Raw genomic sequence first — 10,483 nt, 5'->3', positions numbered from 1 at the left:
CACCGGGATAGAGATGATCATTGTCGCGCAAACTCTCAGTGTTGACTTGCTTGTGAGGAGCAAACTTCTTTGACTTGGTCATAAGAAGCTCATGATAGATTCTTTGCTGAAATCCATTCTTGAACTGGGGATCCATTCCCATACTCGTAGCCTTAACATACGATGGTTCTGTCTCTCAGCCCAGATCTCTGGCTTGGTCCACTTGACAAGAGGCATATTCCGGAGGTCACGCCTGCCCGGAGTGGCTTCCTCCGGACTAGGCTCCTCTCCCTCTTCTTCATCATCCTCATCACGATCATCTTCTTCATCTTCCTCATCACGATCATCTTCTTCTTCTATCTCATCATCTTGTGATTCATACTCTTCCTCAGATTCATCGGAAGCCTCAACAATGGGCCGTTTTGAGGCTGCACGGCGAGCACGGCCTTGACCTGTCCCACACCCCTGACCCATGCCTTTAGATGGCTGACGACGAGCAATGGTGAAGTCTTTTGATCCTCCTTTTGCACGCTTGCGACGAAGCTCAGACCTCTTGTCAGCGGAGTCTGGAACACACACAAAAACCCAACAACACAAAGCACGAGACACAAATGAGAACAAGTGCTAGAAAAATGGCAAGGAGATAGACAACAATCTATGCAATAGTTCCTGGAGAGCCCGTGCGCACGGGGGTCAAACACCCCGTGGACACGGGGGTCTCCCAGCGGCAGCCACTTCCAGATCGAAATTCGAGAGTGAATGCAGCAGAGAGACTAACGGATCTACGCACTAGACTACTATCTACAAGATTAGATGAGGCCAAACGAATCTAGGGAGCAAAGAAACCCTAAGGCTAGAACAAAAGAGGGAACACAAGGAGATGGAACCAGAGGAGAGGACCAACCGGAGGAGGACCCCATCAGGATCCGGATCCACGGAGGAAGAACTCCGACAAGGCCCGGAGGAGCTCCGACGAGAGGAGGCGACGGCGGCGACGCTGGAGGCTTCCTGGGGAGTGGAGGGGGCGAATGGGTGGGAATGAACCCGTGCCCCCCCACGCCCACCTCTTCAGGACCAGAAACCGCAGACCCCATGCGCACGGGCTAAGTGAGCCCCGTGCGCACGGGGGTCCCGTGTGCACGGTACAGAGCCCGTGGGCACGGGGGTCCCGTGGGAATGGTACAAGCCCGTGCGCATGGGGTATCCAGGAACTTTGACATGAGTGGATCTTTTTAAATACAGGGCTGAGTGAATACTCTTACCCCTACTTCACAAGGCACTCGGTCTACATTTCTGAACACGCCGCAAGGAAAGTCCTATCACTATGGAAAGGGTACATGTGGAGCACTTGTACCAAAAAAACGAGGAGAACCAACCAAACAAAAGAAAAAGAAACACGACACCACACACACAAAACAAACACAGACAAAAACCCTCAAGCGAGGGCGGTGGCCGAGGCCACCATGTTTGAGTTTACTTGGTATGGCACCACAAAGATATGAACCTTGGGCCCAAGACCAATACTCATCTTTGAAGCACAAGTACCACCTAAAGTGGCTTATGTGAAAGATGGTGTTTGTTTTATGCACTTCTAGGATAAGATAGCTCATGAGTTGAGCTAGCTCCCCCTAGACATGTGCCTACATCTAAGCAAGATAGTACATGAGTATGTGTGTGTGAGCAAGAGTTTCATCTGAAGTTACTAATATCCACGATATTTAGCTGATGCCTTAACTCGCGGAATCTTGTTTCGTCAAGGGGCTTGGTGAAGATGTCTGCTAGTTGATTCTCGGTGTTGACATGGAGTAACTCAATGTTTCCCTTGGCCACATGATCTCCAATGAAATGATGACGAATCTCAATATGCTTGGTCTTGCTATGTTGAACCGGATTCTCGGCGATCTTGATGGCACTTTCATTGTCACACCAAAGAGGCAGTTTGTTACATTTGACACCGTAATCCATCAAAGTTTGCCTCATCCATAGTAATTGGGCACAACAACTTCCGGCAGCAATATACTCAGCTTCGGCTGTGGAGAGAGATATAAAATTTTGCTTCCTTGAAGACCAACTTACCAACGATCTCCCTAGGAATTGACATGAGCCGGATGTGGACTTGCGATCAACCTTGTCTCCGGCCCAATCCGAATCCGAGTAACCCATTAACTCAAATGATGATCCCTTGGGATACCAAAGGCCGAAGTTTGGGGTATGAACCAAATATCGAACGATCCTTTTCACTGTCGAATAGTGGCTCTCCTTAGGAGCGGATTGAAATCTTGCACACATACACACACTCAACATAATATCTAGCCTAGATGCACAAAGGTAAAGCAAGGAACCGATCATAGAGCGATATACCTTTTGATCCACTTTTTTACTATTTGGATCAAGATGAAGTTGACCATTTGTGGCCATGGGTGTCTCCATTGGCTTGACATCTTGCATTTTGAATCTCTTGAGCATGTCTTGGATATAACGAGATTGATTGATGAAGGTTCCACCTCTCAATTGCTTCACTTGAAAACCGAGAAAGAACTTAAACTCTCCCATCATGCTCATCGCAAATTCCTTAGTCATAAGATTCTCAAACTCAACGTTAATAGCATGGTTAGTTGACCAAAAGATAATATAATCAACATATATTTGGCAGACAAACAACTCTCCTTTTACCCTCTTCGTAAAGAGAGTGGAATCTATTACCCGAATTTGGAACCCCTTCTCGCTTAGGAACGCCGTAAGGTGATCATACCAAGCACGAGGTGCTTGTTTAAGTCCATAAAGTGCCTTATGGAATTCAGAAACGTGAGAGGGATGATCAGGGTCTTCAAAACCAGGAGGTTGCTTGACATACACCAACTCCTTAAGAGGACCATTAAGAAATGCACTCTTAACATCCATTTGATATAATTTGAAATCATGATGAGAGGCATAAGCAAGCAAGATGCGAATGGATTCGACACGGGCAACGGGGGCAAAAGTTTCACCAAAGTACAAACCTTCAACTTGGGTGAAACCTTGTGCCACTAACCTTGCCTTTTTCCTTATTACTTGTCCATATTCATCTTGTTTGTTCTTGAAAATCCACTTTGTTCCAATGACATTATGAAAATCCTTGGGTCTTTCCACAAGGGTCCACACTTTGTTGCGTGTGAAGTTGTTGAGTTCTTCATGCATGGCATCTATCCAATCTGGATCGCCAAGGGCATCTTCCACCTTAAGGGGTTCAACACAAGAGACAAACGAGTGATGATCACAAAAGTTTGCCAAACATCTACGAGTAGTTACCCCCTTTTTGATGCTTCCGTATATGTTCTCGGCGAGGTGTTGAAGATGTTTTAGCTTGGCGACAACTTTTTGCTCTTTACGGTCAAGCTCTTCTTCACTTGGTTTCTGACTTGATGAAGAGGCTTGCCCTTGAGATTGCTTTAGCCTTGGGGACACTCTTCCCTTTGCAACCACAGGTTCTTGCTCAGTAGGAAGTGATGACGATGAAGACACTTGTGGTTGGAGTTGATCTAGATCTTGATCATGACTTTGAGCTTGATCTTGAGCCTCAACGATTGGTTCTTCATTATTCTGAAGAGTTTGCTCTTGATCTTGCTCAGGAATATGAGGGTCTTGATCTTGTTCTTGGATAGGTTCATTACTTCCCAAGGCATCTTGTACAAGTGGTGTCACTACAAAAAAAGACACATCCGTGACATTTTGGGCCGAACGGAAATTTTTTCTGTCATACATATGACACTTCTATGACGATAATTGTGACAAAACCCGGTATCATCATAGATGTGGTGGTCTCCTACTTCTATGACAAAAAATCATGACAGAAAATGGGCTTTTCGTCCTGGGTGGGCCGGAGACGCAGCTGCATGACATTCTTGGGGCCGTCCATGACGGAAAAAACCGTGGTAGAAGCGAGGGGGAGGAAAATTTCGGGGAGTTCCCGGTTACGGTGGGAGGTCGCGGGCCGCGCGATGCGCGTTTCTCTCGTACACGTACGCGCGTGTGTGCGAGGCGTTGGCTCTAAATGAACCCGAGCGAGGCGTTGGGCTCTAACTGAACCCGAGCGATTGCACTGCAGGCCACGCGTTACTGAACCCGAGCGATCGATCGATGGCTGTTAACTGAACCCGATCGAGCGATTCCTTGGCTACTGCAGCTAACTGAAGCCGATCGATGGGATGAACAGTGAGCGTTGCGGGGGGGTGGTTTGGATGAACAGTGAGCGGTGGCGTTGCCTCTGGATGAACAGGACCCCGTGGTGTGGTGGAGGGCTGGATGAACAGTAGACGGTGGAGGGGTGCCTGTGGTGTCGAGGGAGGGATGAACAGTAGATGGTGGAGGGGTGCCCGTGGAGGGGTGGTTGAATAGGACACCATGATGTGGAGGGCTGGATGAACAGTAGACGGTGGAGGGGTGGTTGAATAGGACCCATGGTGTGGAGGGCTGGATGAACAGGAGCCCGTGGAGGCTGGAGGAGGTCGACGGTGGATGAACAATAGCACGTGGATGCTGGAGGGGTCGACGGTGGAGATGAACAGTATCCCGTGGAGTCCCGTTTTGCCGTACGCCACACCCCTCCCAATGAACAGGACCCCCGTTTCGACCGTAGCGCTCCAACACAAGTTCGTTTCCTCCGTTTTGCGGTACGCCATACCCCTCCCAATCAAGAGGACCCCCGTTTTGACCGTAGGAGGTCCGTTTCCTTCGTTTTGCGGTACGCCACACCCCTCCCGATCAACAGGACCCCCGTTTCGACCGTAGGAGGTCCGTTTCCTCCGTTTTGCGATACGCCACACCCCTCCCGATCAATAGGACCCCCGTTTCGACCGTAGGAGGTCCGTTTCCTCCGTTGTGCGGTACGCCAGGCCTCGTTTCCATCGCCTCTTCTGTCCAAGCCCTCCCAATGAACACGACCATGCATTCCATTCTGACCCATCAACACGACGACGATGTTGTTTCTCCGTTCCGACCCAGCCATGTACACGAGCCCTCGCCGTACATATGCGCGAGTAGGCGTTCGAGACCCTGCCCGTATGTACACATGCGTGGCCGTATTTTCTTCTTGCACCCTGGCAGCTGTACGTACGTGTACATGCTACGTGCGCGCCTCTACTACGACACGTGCGCGCCTCTACATCGACCAGTATGTACGTACACGTCCGCGACCAGAATGTCAACGCTACATACGCTTCGACCAGGTGGGTCCTGACTGTCAGGCACTTCCTTGCCTGCGAAGATGTAGCTAGTGGGTCCCAGCAGTCAGGGGGCAAATCGGTTTTTTTGCCCGGACGCACTTCCTTGCGTGCGAAAATGTAGCTGGTGGGTCCCAGCGGTCGGGGGACTGGTGGGTCCTAGCGGTCGGGGGACTGGTGGGTCCCAGCAGTCAGGGGGCGAATTGTTTTGTTTTTTTGCTCGGACGCACTTCCTTGCGTGCGAAGATGTAGCTGGTAGGTCCTAGCAGTCAGGGGGGTGAATCGTTTTTTTTTTGCCCGGACGCACTTCCTTGCGTGTGAAGGTGTAGCTGGTGGGTCCCAGCAGTCAGGGGGAAACATTTTTTTCGCGAAATACGGTGGCCCGTCCGGTGGGTCCCTGCTATCAGGTGGAGGAATCATTATTTTCCACGTAATAAGGAGGCACTTCCTTGCTGCCGCCGTGGACCCAGCTGTCAGCCTCTCCACGTACAGTCCACGTCCGATGGAAGTCATTCCTTGACCACGTTGACCACGCCGCGCCGAGAGCACCAGGGCGGTGGACGATGGCGAGGCCTAGGAATGGGACGACACGGAGGCAGGGAAGACTCGGCAGATGTTTCCCACGCGGAGGGGAGTACGACTGTACGAGGGTTTACTGGTTCGTCTGCCATCACCGAAGAATAAGAGCAGGTGTGGGTGAGTAGAGGGATGGCTAGGCCAGCGATGGGAGTACGGTCGGGCGGTGAGGCCTGAGCGGCAGCACAGCCGGCCGCGCGGAGGAGGGAGCACGCAGTCCCGCCGGTGCTTGTTTGAGCGGCTGGAGCAGAAAGTGCAGAGATTGAAGAAGCACGACGGCCGTTGGATGGACATCCAACAGTCAGTGCTGGTGCGTCAACCTTTTTTTTAGTAAAGCCTCAAATCTGTGGAAAATAGCATACAGCCCATCTGCCATTATTTCTAATAATTTACAGCCCATTTGCTAATTCTTAAGGTTTTCGTTGGAGCCCATATTCTTTTTGTTAGCATTATAGCCCATATTGTGGCAACGGTTAAAACATTATACAAAATTTTGCATATTTCGGTGCGGTCCGAACTGTTTTTAATCCCGAAATTTTGACTCACATTCAAACTGATTTTAAAAATAAATGTATATCAATATACAATCCAACAAATTCTCCACGCATAAACATTAATGTCATTTAAAATCTTGAAATGAAAAAAAATATTTGAAACTAATTGCCGTTTTGATGTGTTTTAAAAATGTACAACCCATTTCTCATTACTGATGGGCCATTTTCTGGGTCAACCGAATGAAAGCTCTCCTCGTCCTGAAAGATTTGCAGCCCAACAGGCCTGACAAAGCGACTTACTTGGCAAATCACAAAAAACTGGGCTATGGCCGTGGACCCAGCTGTCAGCCTCTCCACGTACAGTACTCTTCCGATGGAAGTTGTTCCTTGACCACGCCGCGCGGAGAGCACCACGGTGGTGGACGACGGCGAGGCCTAGGAAGGGGACGACGCGGTAGTGGAAGCCCGCGCGGAGAGGACTATGAGGGTTCACTAGTTCGGCTGCGGTGTGAGGCTGCCGTCGCCGCAGGGCCTGGCCAGCGGTGGGAATAGTAGGGGGCGGTGAGGCCTCTGCGGCAGCACAGCCGGCCACGGGAGGCAGGAGCATGCGGCATGACCGGCGCTGCTTTGGGCGGCTGGAGCAAGAAGACCAGAGGTTGAAGAAGCACTACGGCCGTTGGATGGACATCGTACGGTCACTAGAGCTAGAATCGTTCATATTGACTAAGTTAACAAACCCTTCGTCCCTGTCAACTTAGTAGGCCCACAAGTCAGCCTCCCAGCAAGGTGGGTCCCAGCTAGCCGGGGGAGTATTCATTTTTTTGTGCATAATAAGGAGGCACTTCAGGTGGGTCCGAGCTGATAGCGGGGGGAATGTTTTTTTCACGAAATACGGTGGCCCGTCCGGTGGGTCCCAGCGGTCAGGGGGAAACGATTTTTTTCGCAAAATAATGGTGGCTCGTCCGGCGGGTCCCCGCTGTCAGGTGGAGGAATAATTATTTTCCGCGTAATAAGGAGGCACTTCCTTCCGGCTGCCGTGGACCTGGCTCTCAGCCTCTCCATGTACAGTACTCTTCTGATGGAAGTCGGTCGTTGACCACATTGACCACGCCGCGCCGAGAGCACCACGGCGGTGGACGATGGTGAGGCCTAGGAAGGGGACGACGCGGAGCCATGCAAGAAGCGGCAGTGGATGCCCACACGGAGAGGAGTACGAGCATTCACTGGTTTGGCTGCGGTGTGAGGCTGCCGTCGTCGCAGAATAACAGGGCGTGTGGGTGAGTGGAGGGATGGCCTGGCCAGTGGTGGGAGTAGTATGGGGGCGGTGAGGCCTCCACGGTAGCACAGCCGGCCATGGTAGGCAGGAGCAGGCCGCACGACCGGCGCTACTTTGGGCGGCTGGAGCAAGAAGACCAAAGGTTGAAGAAGCACTATGGCCGTTGGATGGACATCATACGGTCACTGGAGTATTGACTAAGTTGACAAAGCTCTCCCTCCCTGTCAACTTATTAGGCCCATAAGTCAGCCCAACAATATGGTGGGTCCCAGCTAGCAGGGGGGTATTCATTTTTTTGGGCATAATAAGGAGGCACTTCCTTGCGTGCGAACATATAGCTGGTGGGTCCGACCTGTCAGCGGGGGGAACGTTTTTTTCACGAAATACAGAGGCCCTTCCTGTGGGTCCTGGCTTTCAGGTGGAGGAATCATTATTTTGCGCGTAATAAGGAGGCATTTCCTTGCATGCGGCCGTGGACCCAGCTGTTAGCCTCTCCACATACAGTCCACTTCTGATGGATGTCGTTCATTGACCATGTTGACCAGGCCGCGCCGAGAGCACCAGGGCGGTGGAGGACGGCGAGGCCTAGGAAGGGAACGACACGGAGCCAGGGAATACTTGGCAGTTGTTTCCCACACGGAGGGGAGTACGACTGTACAAGGGTTTACTGGTTCGTCTGCCGTCGCCGGAGAATAACAGCAGGTGTGGGTGAGTAGAGGGATGGCTAGGCCAGTGATGGGAGTACGGTCGGGCGGTGAGGCCTGCGTAGCAGCACAGCCGGCCGCGCAGAGGAGGGAGCAGGCAGTCCCGGCGACGCTTGTTTGAGCGGCTTGAGCATGAAGAGCGGAGATTGAAGAAGCACGACAGCCGTTGGATGGACATCCAACAGTCACTGCTCTCGTGTGTTGACTAAGTTTACAGGGTGTTGCGTGTGCGTCAACCTTTTTTTTATGAAAGCATACACGTCAACTTGTAGTAGGCGCACAAGTTAGCCTCAAATCTGTGGAAAACAGCATACAGCCCATCTGCCATCATTTTTAATAATGTACAGCCCATTTGCTAATTCTTAAGAATTTTTTTGGAGCCCATCTTCTTTTGGAGCCCATATTGTGGCCACGGTTAAAAAGTATACAAAATTTTGCATACTTCGGTGCGGTCAACTGTTTTTAATCCAGAAATATCGATTCACATTCAAACTATTTTGAAAAATAATTTATATAAATATAAAATCCAAATAATTGTCAATGCATAAAAATCAATGGAATTTCAGATATTGTAATGAAAAAAAATTGAAACTAATTCCCGGTTTGATGTGTTTTAAAAATGTACAACCCATTTCTGGGCAAACCGAATGAAACTCTCCTCGTCTTGAAAGATTTGCAGCCCAGCAGGGCCGATAAATCAAGTAGGCCTTGTTTGGGTATTTCTCTAAAAAATAGAACTAGCTAGCCATTTTCAGCAAGAAAAAAACACAACTGGGCTCATGATGTGGTAAACATAAATAAAACCCTGGCTAGATGGGCCACACCCCCGCACAGCCCCGTTGTTACCCTGATCCGTCGCTAAAACTAGTATAAATAACAACTGCTTGTTCCTCAAAAAAAACTGCGCGACTTGCTGGGTCCCTGGTGTCAGCCGCTCATAGTGTAATTCTCTCGTTTATTGACTATGTTGACAATGGCGTGAGCCCCAGATGTCCAACCTTTCCTATGAAAATTTAGAGCCCATTTGATGTGCTAGTTCGAAATAAGTTTGTGGGTGCTGGTGGGGGCTAATCACTTGGCTTCTGTAATGCACAGTGAGCTCAAGCAGCCGGCGAGAGTGATGTTATTTCCCTTGGTTTGGATATGTTACAATATGTCACTCTAAATTAAATGAATGGCAAGCCATTTGCCTTGTTTCAAAGAAAATATGACAGTCACAGCCGAGTTGAAAAGGGCAGGAACATCTAACTCCAGCTTACAAACTATACAAAAGCACGAGGGTTAATTGTTCATCAGGTTTACAAAAAAACCAGATTGAAAAGGGCAACAACATCTAACTCCAGCACTATTTTCGGCAGTCACAGTCAAATGCATCGGTCAGGTCCATAGAATGAACATCCTGGGTCATAAAATTTACTGGATTATGACCACAATATGTTGTAAATAGAAGCCCGACACGTTCAGAAGCTCTTTTGCCCAGCTGAAACTCCTTTTTTTGCTCTTCGACATACTTATCCATCAAAACCATGCTGCTGATAAACTTAAGCCTGATGGACAATAGTAACCTCACATTCAGCAGGGAGAATGTGACAAATCTTGTGTTTGCACGGTTGGCTACATATTGTTCTAGCGTTATTGTCTTCAATCGAATCTCATGAGAAGTGAGAAAATCCCGATGCTTACGAATCCACCGATTGGATATAACTTTCTTACCCCGTCCTGTTGCCTAAATAGACATGAAGATTGAAAACAGTTAAGGTCTAAAAGAAGAGTGTCAAAAGAGCAACAGCTGAACGTTTAATTCTAGTACACTATATGCGGGCTTCCAATGTGCGTGAAATTATCACTTTTATATACAACTTCTCCAGACATGGAAAGCATTGCAGCAAGACAATAATCTTGTTCAGATCAAAACTATTCATTTGGATATATAAGATCTTGACAAAATCCAGCACCATTGATAGGCCATCCATGGAGAAACTCTTCATTGAGCATAGAACATAATATTAGTACAAAATGTGTACTCCAAGATGATATATAAATTATTCACAGAAATTAAAAATGCAGCTTATGGTTACAAGTGTAGATGATAATATAAAGTACATGAAGAACTGTGGAGCCAAACACCATATTGAAATGAGCACAGAGATCATGTATTACACCCAAGGTCTCCAGTTTAGGCGTAGAGAGGACGGTTATTTGCAACGGTGAATAACTAGAATCGAGGATCAACCTTTGAAGTGAAGGGGCATCCTA

At 49.1% G+C, this 10,483-nt stretch overlaps 1 pseudogene; it reads right to left on the bottom strand.

Annotated features, from left to right (window-relative positions):
• Positions 1-1,668: 1,668 nt before the first annotated feature.
• Positions 1,669-2,427, bottom strand: LOC147977029 (secreted RxLR effector protein 161 pseudogene; annotated as a pseudogene).
• Between the last annotated feature and the right edge of the window lie 8,056 nt (positions 2,428-10,483).

Source organism: Triticum urartu, chromosome 4A, assembly GCF_056163025.1.
Source record: "Triticum urartu cultivar PI428250 chromosome 4A, HENAU_Tu73, whole genome shotgun sequence".
Lineage (NCBI taxonomy): Eukaryota > Viridiplantae > Streptophyta > Magnoliopsida > Poales > Poaceae > Triticum > Triticum urartu.
This window is presented reverse-complemented; position numbering and strand designations above follow the sequence as displayed.